This window comes from Rhincodon typus, chromosome 16, assembly GCF_021869965.1.
Source record: "Rhincodon typus isolate 14 chromosome 16, sRhiTyp1.1, whole genome shotgun sequence".
In the NCBI taxonomy this organism is placed as follows: Eukaryota; Metazoa; Chordata; class Chondrichthyes; order Orectolobiformes; family Rhincodontidae; genus Rhincodon; species Rhincodon typus.
In genome coordinates this window covers 41240219-41255343 of record NC_063347.1, presented here as the reverse complement: position 1 = coordinate 41255343, position 15125 = coordinate 41240219, and the positions used below count along the sequence as shown (strand labels likewise).

The window sequence follows — 15125 nt, the reverse complement described above, 5'->3', positions numbered from 1 at the left end:
GAGTTGATGTTGAATATTGAAGGAGTTAGTTTTTTAAAAAAAACTCAGCCTCACAGCCCCTGGAGATTCCAGGACAATCAAAAGCTTTTCTCACGTCACAGTTAATGGGTAAGCGCTGTTTGTAGTTATATTTTCAGTATGTTTTTTGTTGTTTGGATAAAAGTGTGAAAAGACATTCATAAGCTTTAAACTGCTAACAGATTGAAGTTTCTGAAGCGTACTTGAGTAGTTCTGTGTAGCTTATGGTCTCAGGAATGGACAGTATGTACTTGCATGCAGGTGGTTTCAAGGAATGCTTAAAAGCATATGTCCAAAGTAATTTTAACCCCTATGTCCAAAGTATTATGTGTTTGTAGCCATTAAAACATAAATGGGTAAACCAAACTAGTTCATTATTTTTCCATTGCTGAGTCCTGCTGGTATCATTCATGATAAAGCTGCCTTTGTGCACTCTCCTTGAAAAGGATAATACACAGCAGTCTGAGGCAGTTAGAACCACCAGTTAATATTGTTTTCTGACTATGTTTCCTCAGTGAAATGACTACTGTAACATGAAGATTTTCTTACGTGGAAATGGAATCTGCTCTTCATTGATATTAATAGCACACTGGAGATGTTAGTCTGTGATGCTGTGAGTAGCAGGACCACAGTTTGGAAACCTGATATTACAGAACAGAACTGACAGAGCTGCTGCCCTGTTGTTGGGGAGACAGTCATCCATAAAAATAGTCTTTGCATAATGGCACTGTAGGTTATCTGTTTTGCATAGGGCATCTTGTGCAGTCTAGATCTCTTCTGGGAGTGAACTCAGCTGTTACTTCACTCATTTTGTATTTGCAGTTTCGATGGAAGAGAATTTTTTTCATTGTCTAATTCTGACAATGCCCTATAATATGAAATGAACCAAATTATTTTCGGCCTATGGGTTCAATAATAGTATTGTATTCTGTCAATTGACAGAGATTACTCATCATTATAACCAATAACAAACGTACTTAATGGCTTTATGATAATTATTTGCATCACTTTCCTATTTCAGCTTCATACTGGTTGAGGGGGGTGGAGGGGGGGTGCTTGCTGTTAACCATTGCATTGCACAATGTACCACAGAGAAATGGGACTGCTTTAAAATCCTTGTAGATGTAAATGTTTAAATGCCCAACAGCAAAGGTCAACAAAAAGACACACCCAGCAGCTATACTCCAATGGAATTGAGAAACAGACCAGTTTTTCAACCTTGTGTTCAAAACCACTCTGTATTGTACTACTTGTGTTTCTGCTAGTGTTTCCAAAGTGTATTTATAGCTGTAAAACTCATCAATTTTGTAAATCAGCTCATCTGAACAAATTGAATGTAGTATGAAAACTGGGGAATGCTCTGCAAATACCAAGGTTAATTAATAATCCCCAGGCACGTATCTTCATAAATGATACAACTGCTGCTAGACTATTTGAGAAGAAAAAAAGCTCTGCATTTTTTACATTGTAATCATTGGAAGCGGATAATTAAAGTAGTTCCAGAGTTCAATACTCACCAGTATTTGCGCAAAGTAAACTCAACTCAGTTGCTGATTTGTGACTCAAGAAATAGTCAGATCATTAATATGGGATAGTGCAAGTACTACGATTGCCTTGGATTTTGTATGAATTTTAATGCATTTTTTCTGTTGGTGCTTTTCAAATGTCATATATAATTTTCTTCTTACAGGTATACTGTACATTTTAAGATCATACAGTTAACTACATATTTTTTGCTTTTTTTATGCATCATATGAGAATTAACCCTTAAAGTGTTAGTTAAAAGAAAACATTTGCTCAGCCCAACCTTCAGGAGTTCCTGTTTGTTTATTTTTCAGGGTGAAACATCTGTAGATATGCGTCCAATACTACGTGGGCCTTGTAGTCAGGGTCAGGTTCTGGTTTCTAATCAGAATAGAGCCAAAATGGATTTAAAGTCTGCTTTTGCATTTTTAAATTTCAACTGAAAGGGGATTTGTGATTGATTAATGCAAGAAAAAGTCTCTGTTTAAAACAGTGAGGACAATTAAGATGTCCACAGTTGAACCAAAGCAAACCATCCCCCCACGTATATATGTATCTAAGTTGCATATTTGTGGCTACTGTGTCATGACTTGGTCGCTGTCTGAAATTATAGGCCCAACAGATGTTCAGAGATTGACTCGAATGTCTCACATGGTAATATACTTAGCAAAGTGACTACATTAGGTGCTATGCAGAATTTGAAGTTGTGAGTTTTTTTGCAAGATGCTTTTTTTTCATTTTGATTACAATGGCAGTTTTTTGAGTCATTGGTGGATCAACCATGTGGTTATTTCGATAAGTACGTTGGGCACAATTTAATTCCTAGCTTTCTTGCTGCTGTCTTTGCACTGTAGTTAATACAGTGAGCTTCAAGTTCTACAAATGCGTTCCTATAAAACAAATCCTGTTTTGCTTGGATTGTGGGAGAAACAGAAAATGAAACAGCTGGCCACCTTACATGTTGTTTAAGTTATTTGGTGATAACTGAAAATAGTTCTATTTTTACAAACACTACAATATTATTGATGGATTTTCAAACCATTTGTTTATACTCAGGAAGTATAAATCAGCCAGCTAGTCCATTTGCTCTTGCTCATACCTTCAATCTGAAATCTTAAACAGCGTGACATTTTTCTTCTACAAATCTACTTGTAGTCTGAGCAATAAGCTGCAAACAGAGTCTGAACTCGGAGGGACCTGAAATGAGAGAACTCCAGTTAATTCTCAACTACCTGAGTTTTACCTAATTTGGATAACTTTAAACTTTGTTGGGCCCTCTTGATGGATGTAAGAATCTAAAATTTACATTTGTGCAACAGATGTGTAATGAGTTGGGGGTGGGGGGAAAAGCCTAAGGAAGAAGCCTGGGATTTAGAGCAGTTAAAAGGGTGGGACATAACCCTAGCAAAACATTTTTAGGTGACTCTGGTCGCGTTCGTTTTGAATGGTTACATTTATTCCCTTTTTGTGGCTGGAAGTGTAATTGGGATGAAGGGAAGACTGCACAGTCAAATCTTCCTGGATCAATAGAAAATCTACACTGTTCCTGCCCTACTAACTCAATAAGTAAGATAACTTCCATCCAGCTTGATCTCTTCTCTGTATCAATACAGAACTGAGCAAAACTTAAGATAAGTGTGTAAGAGCTCAAAATTTATATTTAGGCAGCAGAGATATAATGATTTTGGGGTGAGAAATTTTAAGGGGTGACCCAGGATTTAGGCAAAGGAAAAGAGTGGTGAAAGAAGCAGGTCAGTCTTTAGCTAAGTTTGGTCCTCTCCCTGGCAGTAAGCTGACCATCTTTTTAAATACTCACAGGATAGTAGTCCCAAGTTTGTATTTCTAATCATGGAAGGTCTTTCCACTCGAGATGATACATAAATGGCTGGGAAGTTAAGTTTGACTTTTTCTTTAATAATCTGACCTATCCATTCCAGAAAGAAAATATTTCCTCGACCCCATTTGAGTGCTCATAGTCATGAACTTGTGGAGCAGGCTGTGTGCAGATGCAGCAAAAGGGACAATACAGCTTTGTAGTAGGGCAGGCCCATAATATAGCAGGCACTTTAAATTTTGTGCACTTTCTTGCAGCTGCCTTATTAACTAATATGACTTCATGTAGTGTGGATGTTTGCATATCTGCAAAAATCAATCAGCCAGTGATTATCAGCTCACACCTCCGCTTTTGTCACTTCAGTGAAAGTAACTTACCTCTTTTTTGGCTAAGCCTGAATTAAGTCAAATTTTTGGGAAGGTTTATTGCCATGAGAACTAATCTTATTTTACCAAACTCACCTTATTAATTACGTTCCATAAACCTCTGGTGTCTCTCACATCCGATCTCTGCCCTATCTCCTGGAGATCCTGATGGATGGAGTGGTGCCAAGCAGGACTTCTTCCTCCCCCAGGACCATCAGTGCAGGTGCAATGCCAGCCTGATCAGAGGTTTCCATCCAGGTTAGAGCAGTCTTGGCCATCTTGAAGAATGTGTAGAATTGCAGGAAGAAGGTCAGGGTAAGTTCCTTCTCTCTGATACCTCACACTCAGTCTTTCTCTCTGACTGTACCCACCTCCCAGCAAGGCCTATGCTCTACCATCCTCAATATTGCCTACAACACCTTACCCACTCACTCTCACTCACCCAAACTCCCAACATCACTAACCCTTCATGCCCTCTGTGTGCTGTCTACTCACTCGCTCAGCACACCTTCCCACCTGCCCAAACAGTAGTAGCTGTGCCATCTGCTTTCATTACCTGTAATAGTTGCCTCTTCTCACTCCATGAGGAAAACAGCCCACAACAAGGGATTGTGGGTATTGTATAACGCATCATTCGGCTCCTTGCCCATTATGAGGAGAGAATCCTGACTCTGAGTGCCCCAGGCAGGATTTTAACTGGTATTGGACGCTGTGTGAGTACAATGATGGCAAGTGAAGAGCTCAGAAATGTAGCCTTGTCCAGTAAATGAGCTGGGGGCATGTAGCTGAGTGCATAGCATCCAAGCTGCAGCATTAAATCATAGTTACCAGTGCAGCCTGAGGTACAGCATTAAAGAGCAGAAGTGTCCTGCAAATGAATCAGAGATGTATCTTGAGAATCATATGAGGCTGGCACATCACATGTCAATGTCTGTGAATATGGGGTGCTTGTGGCCAGTACCCATGTTTTGTGCTCCAAGATGTTAGAGCCAATGTGTTGACTGATTGGATCAAGCAGGAAGTTAAATCTGCAGGTGCTCGCTCTGGTCATGTTTTCCCAATGTCTTGCTTGTTTGGTGAGTTTGGTAAGATGGAAGTCTAAGTATTAATGAGGCGAGTTGGGCTGTTAACATGGTGTTTATCACTGTCAGTTGGCAGCTTTCCACTGCCTAGCGAGGATCTAACTATGTGTTTATGAAAAGTGTAAAAGTTGGCACATGTTGCTCCTGATGTTGAGATCAGCTTTACTGGACTTGTTACGCAATTCTGCCCCATATTTTGCTGTAGCCCACATTGCTGAGATCCAGATAAGGTTCCACCCTAAGTGATCTGCCACCAGAAGAAACTCACTCCAAGGCATCTCTTGTGGGGTTAAAAAGTAAAAAAAAAAGACCTTTTACGTCTCTGATGTTCTCCAGTTGGAGAGCAAAGCATCGTTGACCTAAAATGTAAACTCTGTTTCTGCACAGATGCAGCCAGACCTGTTGAGTATGACCAGTATATTCTGTTTTTACTTCATTTTTCCAGGATCAGTAGTATTTTCCTATCATCTCAACGATGTATTGCAACTTACACTTCGTTAACCAGACTGAGCTAACTTATCCCATTTTCATGGCACCGAGTCTGCCATGGCTCACAGTGATATTTCTCCTGCAATCCTCTGCTCTTCACCTGATTATGTATCCAGTGTCTGTGGTGCCAGTCTCATCGAATCATTTGGCAGGCTAGATGGAAAGACTTGTCGTTGCTGGACATTCCGGAGATCACACCGCTGGTGCTGGCTTTTAATTCCAGCTGAACAGTACTTCAGATGCTGCTCACTAGGAACTGCCCCTCACAATGTGGTGCACAAGCCATTACATTCAGGATATGGCTCAGAAAGGCTCTGTGGTTCAACGACAGAGACCTGCTGTATAGCAGAAATAGTCAAAAGTACTTCGGCCCAGCTTTAGCCTTGCACAAGTGAAAGCATTGTGAGTGGGTTGCAAATGCTTGAGATTAGAATTTAGCCCAGATTCCATCTGTTCAGAAAAAAGATACAAAATAGCTACATGTAAAATATGTATTTTTCAGGGAAGTTTCCTCACATTTAACTGAGCAAGTGCCCACATATCTGCTAGAGGCAAATTTTAATATGTATATTCAAAACAGTCAGTTGTGGCTTTTAATCATCTAAACTACTTGTTAATATGGCCTTCTTGTATACAAAGTTCAATCAATTCCATGCAAAGTAAATTGAAATGCAAAATACTATACTGTAGCATTTCTTGACTAGCCAGTCTCCTGCAGAGAGTAAAGGAGAAACAAAGTAAAGGTATCACAGGAATTGGATACAACACACCTTTGCTTAATATATTGCATATTCATATGGGTTGAAAACTGAATCAAAGTGCTGAATGATATTGCATATATTCTATTTCACATCTACAACCATTTTCTATTTCTAAATTTTCTGGCGAGGGCCAGTAATCTGTACTAGATATCTAATAAACGAGAGACTGTATTGGGAAATACAGGCCTGAAAAGACAAGATTCCTGCCAGATTTTGTTTTATTTCACCTTGGATGCCTTTTCATGTCTCTTGAGATCTTAAAGTAGAAACAGTTGCTGTTACTAAACTTTGAAGTCAAAGAGAAAGGCAATGTGCAGTGAAAGCATTGCTTTTCAGGGCAGCTCGCTCAAGCATTGATGTTTCGTGTTTGAGGATTATACAGGGAGAAGAAGCTGTGGGCTTGTACATACACTGGAAAAAATAAATTTTTTTTCCTCCTTTCATTTCACATTTTCATTTAATTTAATAATTATGGAAGCATGTAGCGTGAACCAGTGCAGATGGCGTCTGGTTCCACCCATTTTATTTTGCTACTGTGTTGCAGGATTTTACTCGTGTAATCTGTATGCATGGGTTTTACTTATAGTACAAGAAGAAAGGGCTAAGTTCAGTGATACATGAAGTGATTTGCACTGTAAAGAAGTCCAGAGGCATCTGCAGTTAGAAAGCATAATCAGATGAAAAATTGTTTCATCTGCTGTGTTTCATACACACACACACACACACACACACACACACACACACACACACATTCACACATTCACACACACACACACAGAGCAGCTTGGGCTTGTTATTGGAATACCTGGCACTAGCTGGTACTGATAAGCAGTCGTCCTGTGACTTCATTGTTTCTATTAACTTTGCTGCAAGTCATTTGCCATTAAGTACAATTGGAAGCATTTTGTTTTATTTATATTTATACGTAGCTTTCTGGTGCCAGTGGAAATGCTGAGATGTGGTAACTGCAATCAAACATCCAATCAGACTCTTATCATTTTTTGTCTCCAGGGTAAGAAGAGTTATTGCAAAGGTGGCAGTAACAGAAGATTGCTTTAAATAAGCAAATACTACTCAAAAGAAGGTAAATAAGAGGTTTGTTCTTTATGAGAGATTCCTTATTTGGAATTTACATTGTTTAATGAGTAACTTATGCCCACTTGGTTTAGTACTGCAGAGTATTGGAGAATTTTTGAAAGTACAATTGTGTGTATATATGTAAAACATCCATGATTATTCACCAGCAAAATGCTTTAAAATAATTGGAAAACCTGTAGAGTCCATTTTTATTTTAAATGCTATACCCTCTAGCTGCACTGAGACATCTACTTGGAATTCAGCTGTCTGTTTTATAATCACCTTTTGTCAGAAATTAATAGTCAGTTAAGTGCCATAGCAACGGTGATGTAACCATCAAGCAGTGACTGCAGAAGCTTGTGATGTAGGCACCCATTAGTGCTGTTGTCCATCCGACCTTGCCAGACTAGAACATTAGAAATAAATTTGTGATCTATTAATTGTGAAAGAATCTAAGATGTAAAAATACATCAAAACTAAATACTAGGAGAAACATTTTTTAAAATTTGGCAGAATTAATTGTTCTACCTGTTTTGTTTTGTGCATTTGTAATACTTTGATTCTTAAGAACTTTATTTAATCCCTTTGCCTGGCACAGAACTTAATAAACAACTTGCTAGTGCTAAAGTGCCACATGGGGGTGGCTGCTAACAAGAGAGTTTAATGTTTCTGCCACTAGCAGTTTTGTCGCTGTATTTTTCATGAGTTGTAACTACCGGTAATGTACTTCGGTAGCTCCAGAGCAGTAGTTAAACATAGTGACAAGTTAAACAGCCCCCAGGCCCTTGCATTAGGAATAAGAGAACACATAGAATGTCACATTGCTACAGAATGATTATAGGAAATAGAAAAAAACTTATGAATTTTTTGTGATTTGTCAAAATAGTGCTTGCTTTTGTTTTTTCAATAGCACAGGCAGAACTAATATTTCTTTAACTGCAGTACCTTTGGATTTTTATTGATATCAATTCAAGAAACTATGGTGGTTTGGTGAAGGATGTGGGGAACGGATGGTGAGATGTTATTTTCCAGGATGGAAAGAATGGAGATTTTGCATTAGCTTTATCTTGTCACAGTGAAGTTTGTGTATCTGTAACATGTACTTAGTTCTTATGGAAAGTAATTGAGAATATTAAAGGGATATGGATTTGACTGTGCTACTTTCTCAATCTATTACTAACCATCTGGGTAAAAGGCCCTTTAGGTTTAAAATCATTGTGTTTTCAAGAGCGTAGTGCAGCACATTATTTAATCATTCTAAATGATGCATTACTTCCCATTGAAACAATGTGACAATTGTACAAATTCTCATTCTTATTTTTAGATCTCTCTGTGGTCCTGCTCCTCCGTAACTCTGTAATTGGCTCCAGACCTAACACCCTCCAAAATATCTGCATTCCTTTAATTCAGGCCTCATGAACATCCCAGATTTTAATCATTCTGCTATTTCCAGTGATATCTTCAGCTGCCAAAGCCTTCATCATTGAAATTTCCTTCTTAAGTCTCTTTCTTTAAAATTGTCTTAAAACCTACCACTGAGCCAGTTTTTGGTCATCCTTCCTAATAACTATCTTTTGTTATTTGGTGTCAGTGTTTGCTTCATACTGCCCCTGTGTGAAGTACCTCAGATTGTTTTGTTCTGTGAAGCTGCTTTATGCATACAAGTTATTGTTGACATAATTTTGAAAGAAAAGCTGGCTGCATTTTACTTGAACTTCAGTTAAATTAGTACCAGTTGAGTGCTAAGCATGGATAGAAGAATAAGTGACTTTTAACTTGAAGACAGACGAAAAGTTTCTTAAGTACCATAATACATCAGTACTACATTTAATCAAATATAAAAAATTGAAATGCTCATCTAAAGAGACTGCAAGTTGGAATGGTGTAGTATTGTTTATTAGCTTAAAGAAATTGCCTTTTATGAGAAACTAAATGGTACAACAAAGTCCCAGCATGACATGATTCACTGTTTATATTTAAAGTCTTAACTTTGGAAAGCAGTATATAGCTGTCTCACTCTTCTGATTTTGTTGGCTTGTTTAATATTTTTTGCTTGTAATTGCACAGCCAACTAAAAAAGGCTGGAGCATCCTGCACCGCATGTGTAAGAAAACATCTGCAAGATCCTAATGAAAAAATGCCCCTTCCAAACCTGATGTTGTCCACAAAAAAAGATAGTCAAGGTAATGCTGTTTGAGTGTTAAGATGCAGAGAGTTGGCCATCATGCCTTTGAACTTGTGAACTGATACGTGTTACCTTGATTTATTGATTCTGATATGTCTGCATTGTGCATTGAGCTTTATTCCAGCACTATAGTTGGGTGTGCATTTTTAACTTAAAGTGACTTCCAGAGTAGTTTATGTACACCGTCTTCTCTCCAAAGCTGTAAGTGTGTTTTTTGTGTGGTGGGAGTACAAAAGAATGAATGAATTTAGCATTTTTGTAACACTTACATTGATTAATAGAGCTACTGCATGCGTAACTTAATGATCTAAACATGATTTTCTCTCACAGTAGAGCATAATTAAAATCTATACTTGTTTATTTTGTATAAAGGTTTGAAGCTTGTCTTAAGTTGACAAAAAATTCCTACATAAACAAAGCAGTGTTTCAAAAAAGCAACACAGTGGGAAAGGCTAAAAGAGGACTGACAAACACCATTAGCTGGAAAAAATTCCATTTCATTGCAACTATGTTATTGTTTACTTTACCATACACATCCTAATATGGTTACCTCCCTGTAGAGGCAGTATGCAGGGTTTGGGGGCCCCCACAGGGAACATCTTCTAGCAGCTTGTGTTTAAAGCCAGCAGTGTGGACAATAAGAAACAAACTGTATAATTCCACAAAAGGTTTCCCGGAAAAAGGTGTCACATAAATCCTAACCAGCTCTCTTCCTCTGACATTGGGCATTGTATGTGTAAACCTGTTATTCCGTGCTGCCCAAGTATTACAGTTCCCTCTAGCTGCTGTAGTTTATATGTCTGGCCATGTGCATCACTTGTGTCTCTGTTGCACTATAGAGAGCTTTCAGCGAAAGCCTGCTTCCTTGAGATGGAGCTCTGCTTACACCTCAGTTGAGTTATCAAGAGTAGTGGTTTGAAGGTTCCTTTTATTAGGAACATTAAGGTAAGCATGCTGATTTAGGCCTGAACCTCTGTCACCCCTCATGCTACTCACCAAAGACATATCCCAGTGATTAAATACTGATTTTGTGTATCATTGTCCTCAGTCGCCAAAACAATCACAGAGCTGTGCGTTTTGTTTTAATTGCCAGTTGTAGAAAAAAGAAGCCATCAGTTCTGAACGTGATCGGGCTGAGGTGTATTCACTGTAGTGTAAATAGTGCTGTAAATACTTGCTTGTGTTGGCAGTGCCTGTCAGCTAGTGCTGAGTTTATTCATGCCCATCTTTTCTCATCTGCTTGCAACTCATCTGAGACCTCACATCCGTTCCAAAATCCTCATGTTACTGAGGCTCGTAAGTTATCTGTACGCTAGAACAAAGGTAGGTTGTTCCACAATGGGACACTGTGGGAGGGACAAGTGGTTTTTGGAAGGTTGTCTTCCTAGCGCTTGACTGTTCGACCCACAGTGAGAAAGGTTTAGAGAGAGGAATTAGCTGCTAGGACATGTGTCACTGTAAAGAAAGTGAATTAGACAATTGTATTTAACTACTGCCTGTGTGAAACTCCTTTTCATCTTTGGATTTTTTCATAATGTTTTAAGGAATTATTGAATAGTACAAAATTAACTTTCAACTTTTTAAATTAACATTTAATAGTCACATATGTAAAACATGTGGTTAATCTGCAAAACAGAAGGAAAGAGAAGGTCGTGATTCCAAGGTCCAGTTTTGTCAAGTTATGCTGGACTTGGGTTTTGATAGTAAACTTGTTAATATAAATTTGAACAGATGTTCTGTAAAGAAGTGGTGCTTCGTGTTGACTGTTTATGTAAAGGAATGTGATGAAGGGTGTTCTGTCGTAGTCATGCTTTTCAGCTGTACATTTTGCAGCTCCTGATAATCTGCAATACTGAATGCCAGGTTTCTTCTCTAATTACCCTCTTTGATTACTTCGAGAAATTGGCATTCAGATTAGAGCAGCTCTTGGCACTCGAATTATTGGTGCTTTAGTAAAATGTATTATAGAAAGATGTAACTGGTTGACAGGATACTTTCAGTTTATAAAAGTTAGTGTAGTTAAAATGAGCTGGTTTCACTGTGGTAATTATGCACCAATTATAGTAAAATATTTAAATAGATGCCAGTAATGATGTGACTAACTCAGATATAAAGCCTGCGTTTCTTTTCTCGTAGAGTTATGCTTATTTCTGTGTCATTTTTGTTTTTGATTCATATGATTATGAAAATGCTGTTTAATTATTCCAGGCAGACATTTCTTTCCAGTGAAAACCTGATATTTAATACTGATTTTGAAGACTTGGATAGTAGGATTCTGTGTTCATTACTGTAAGACAAAGGTTTCATTTCTGTCAGTTGATTGCATTCTGTGGTCACCAAAAGCAGCAAGGAGGCAAAAACTGCAAATGCTCTTATATTTTTCTAAAAAAAACCTATGTATGTGGTGCTTGTGCAATGTACTATTAAAACAGAAATTTATTTTGCTACTTATTACCCATGAAGGCACATTTGGACTTGGTAGTCTCTAATTAGAAGTGAGATATTAACATTTCATAGGGATTTATGTTAGAATGTGGAATGGCGGGCGGCTGCTTCCTCATTATGAATACTCTCTGCATGTAATGAGGTCCATCATTAGTTGATGGAGTGGATTTGCCCCAGCTCTACCTTGAAAGGCAGATAATTTACATAGTTCTCCAGAGCTTATGGTTTAATGGGTTCTTTAGTGAATAAAATGAAAAGCTACATCTTTAAATTTTGTATCATCAGCCTTTTGGTAATTTACTGTTTCAATTTTGATTTTCATAGCTTTTTCAGTATTAGAATTTTAAAAACTGATTCTTAAGCATATATTTGTTTAGGGTGTTTTCATTGGAGTGTACATGACAATTACAGCTGTTCATTAACAAAATTGGGTATTTGTTTTAAACTTTAACCAATCACTTTGATATGCTAATTATGGTGTAATTTAATTTGAGCCCTGTAATGATGATGCCGTTATTATGGACATAAATGATGCAGTTAAGCTGTGTAATCTCATTTGCATACTGTACACGCCAGTAAATTAAAGCCTTCCTAGACAGCTTCAGCTTTAATTTTCCACTTCTTTTCACACAGTGCCTTTTGAGTTGCTTTCTGATGAGCCCACTTTCTAGTAGTGGTGATGGTTGTTTGATGTGGAGAGTAGGCACACCACACTAAAGCTACAGACAATATGTAACAGATAAAGGAACTCATTATATACCAAGTGTTTATTTTGAGGATTTTTTAATAGGTGGAGGTGTCTTGTATTTAAAACATTGCCGTCGCTGGTACAAAGAGGGGTTAAGTACTTTTTGCCAAATCATTTTCATACTCTTTTCCATTCCTTTTTTTTTGTTGGGATCTGCCAGGAAAACAACATATTTTATGAAGTTGTTTTGTGTCCATTTCCTTTAGTGGGGGACTTTATTTGTTGTACCATAAAGAATATGATTTTTCTGCCAACCAATTTTCTCTGTTAGTCACTAATTGGCTACATAAATCTTGATGTTGAGAATGAGGAATGTTTCTGTGTCATAGAGTGTAATCTTCACCCTTATTTACCAATTCATTAAGATTCATTGATGCAGGATCGGTGAGAGGAAATGACAACATAAATCAGACCTCCAACATAATGACCCTAATCAGTTGGGAATAGCTAGAAATGTCATGATGAACTATGTCCTTGTATTACTGCCACTGTACATTGTCATTGGTGTGCTTTATGAGTTGGACGCATCCTCCTGACACCAGCTGTATTTAACAAAAAAGAGTTGTTAAAAACTGATTTCATTAAAGGTGGGAGCTTCAGACAGGGTACTTCTGTATTTAGCCTTGTGCCCTACACCTCCATTTTATCTGCTTAACAGATTGCAATTTAATATACGTTTAAATAGATGTAAACAGAAATCCCAACCAGTGACGATGTTGATTCAAGGATTTGCCAACTAAATAGACAGTAAGTGATCAGCAGGGTCCCTGCAAAACATCATTAAGACATTGCCATGTTCCTTTGTAAGTCAGCAATCAGCAAGTGAACATCCCAAACCCAGGAACAATGGATTTCAGGTATAGATGTATATTTGTTATGATTTGTTTTGTGCATTCAAATCTTGAAGTAGTTATATCATACAGATTTTCCATGTAAGTACAGTGATGTTACAGCAGAAGTTGATCGTTGTTTGCTGTCTTGGTTAAAAAAAAAGCTGTTCATGTTTTGAAAGTGTTAACATGTTTTCAGTGTTCATCAAAAAAAAACTTTTAAAAGAAATTGAGACATTTTTTTCTGAAATATGAGATAGCTTTGCAAGATTTGATATGAATCTAACAATGTTACTGTTCCAGCAGAACAAGATAAGTTTTCCTAATCTTGACAGGTTTGGATGTAATCCTGCTTTTCATTTGACAGGCTAGACTCTGAGATTTATAACATGTTAATCAACTAGCTGGAAAAAATATACAAACATTTTGCCATAGAAAGATCCCATGCTGCATGTGCCAATAGATGTCTAGTCTGTTCCATGATGAAAGCATGTTTTTAACATTTGTTGAGGAATTGTAGAAAAAGAGAATTAATCTAAATTAATTAATTTAGATATAGTTTCACCAAATTAGGTTTTGTGTATGTAGGTATGTTTCCACGTGGTAGCTTTGTTTGTTCTGTCATGTTAGTAACAAATGAAAGAAGGTTGGTTTGGTTTGCTGTTTATAGAAGATAGGAATAGAATGTATTTACTGTACTGAATCCTCCACTGTTGTGGAGAAATAACCTTTTTACTAAGTAGCTTCTGTTTGCAGCGTACACATGGAATTTTTTTTATAATTTGTCTTGAATACATTCCCACTTTATTCTGTTTTTGCACTTCTAGGCTTGGACACTGCCAGCTTACAATTTTCCCCTCATTCACAAGCTGACTAGGTGTAAAACCCTAACACTAATGTTCTGTGTCAAACTAACCCTTCTCCTTGCAGTTTTCAGCTTTCTTGGCTGAAGATTGACTCATATGGGAGAACCTGCTCTCCTTTGGTACCTTTTCCAAATGGCTGTTCTTAGGGAGTGAATATGAGGGTTGACTATTAATTGGGAGAAGCATCACAATTGAAGTGAATTTTATTCTCTACTAAAGCCTGCATGTTTTCACTGTCCAGTTGAATAGGTTATTGGATAGGAAACTCCAGTAGGATTTGTGGCTTGTTTTCTATTTCATAATTCTGAAGCAACTTTTGGTTGACTTTCCATTGGCCACTTTAAACATTTGTTCCCAGTATCACCAACTCAAAGTGATTGCAGTCTATACCATCTACAAGATGCATTGAAGCAATTCACCAAGGCTCATTCAGTTACCCCCTCCAAGCTCATGACCTTTAGCACCTAAGACAGTAAATTTATGGGAGTACTGCCACCCATGTTCCTTTTAATTTTCTCTTCAGCTGTGTGGGTCTTGAATCCCTGTGCAGAGACGACTTCCAGAACCAGAAGTCATTGCTGCAATTGGTGTGCTAATGCCGATTGCCTTGCTTAGAATTTTGGAATTGCACAGCTTGGGGCAATGTTGACTGTTAGCTGCAAGTTCCCTGTAAGCCATATGTCAACCTGGCCTGGAACTATCTGAGCGTTCCTTTACTGTCACTGATTCAAAATCCTGAAACTTACCAGTAGTATGTGTACCTATCCCGGGACTACAATGGTTCAAGAAGGGAACTCACCACCAGTTGAGGCATGTTGCTAAAGCTTTTTGTCTTGCATCATCACAAACGCCTGGTTCTTTACAAATGAAAGGAATATGTTAAAGCCATGAGTCTTTGATT

General features: G+C 37.8%; 1 protein-coding gene across 9 annotated transcripts in view; it reads left to right on the top strand.

The window, feature by feature from the left end:
- The window catches only part of LOC109912391 (forkhead box protein P1-like), a 477834-nt gene that overhangs the window by 168162 nt on the left and 294547 nt on the right, over nucleotides 1-15125 (top strand). For 6 of the 9 annotated variants that reach the window (XM_048606346.1, XM_048606350.1, XM_048606338.1 and 3 more), the window contains exon 3: nucleotides 7085-7157. The exons of the other annotated variants lie outside the window; for them this stretch is intronic. The gene's annotated coding sequence lies outside the window, so the exon portion shown is untranslated. The remainder of the gene's footprint in view (nucleotides 1-7084; nucleotides 7158-15125) is intronic. 9 annotated transcript variants of the gene reach the window in all.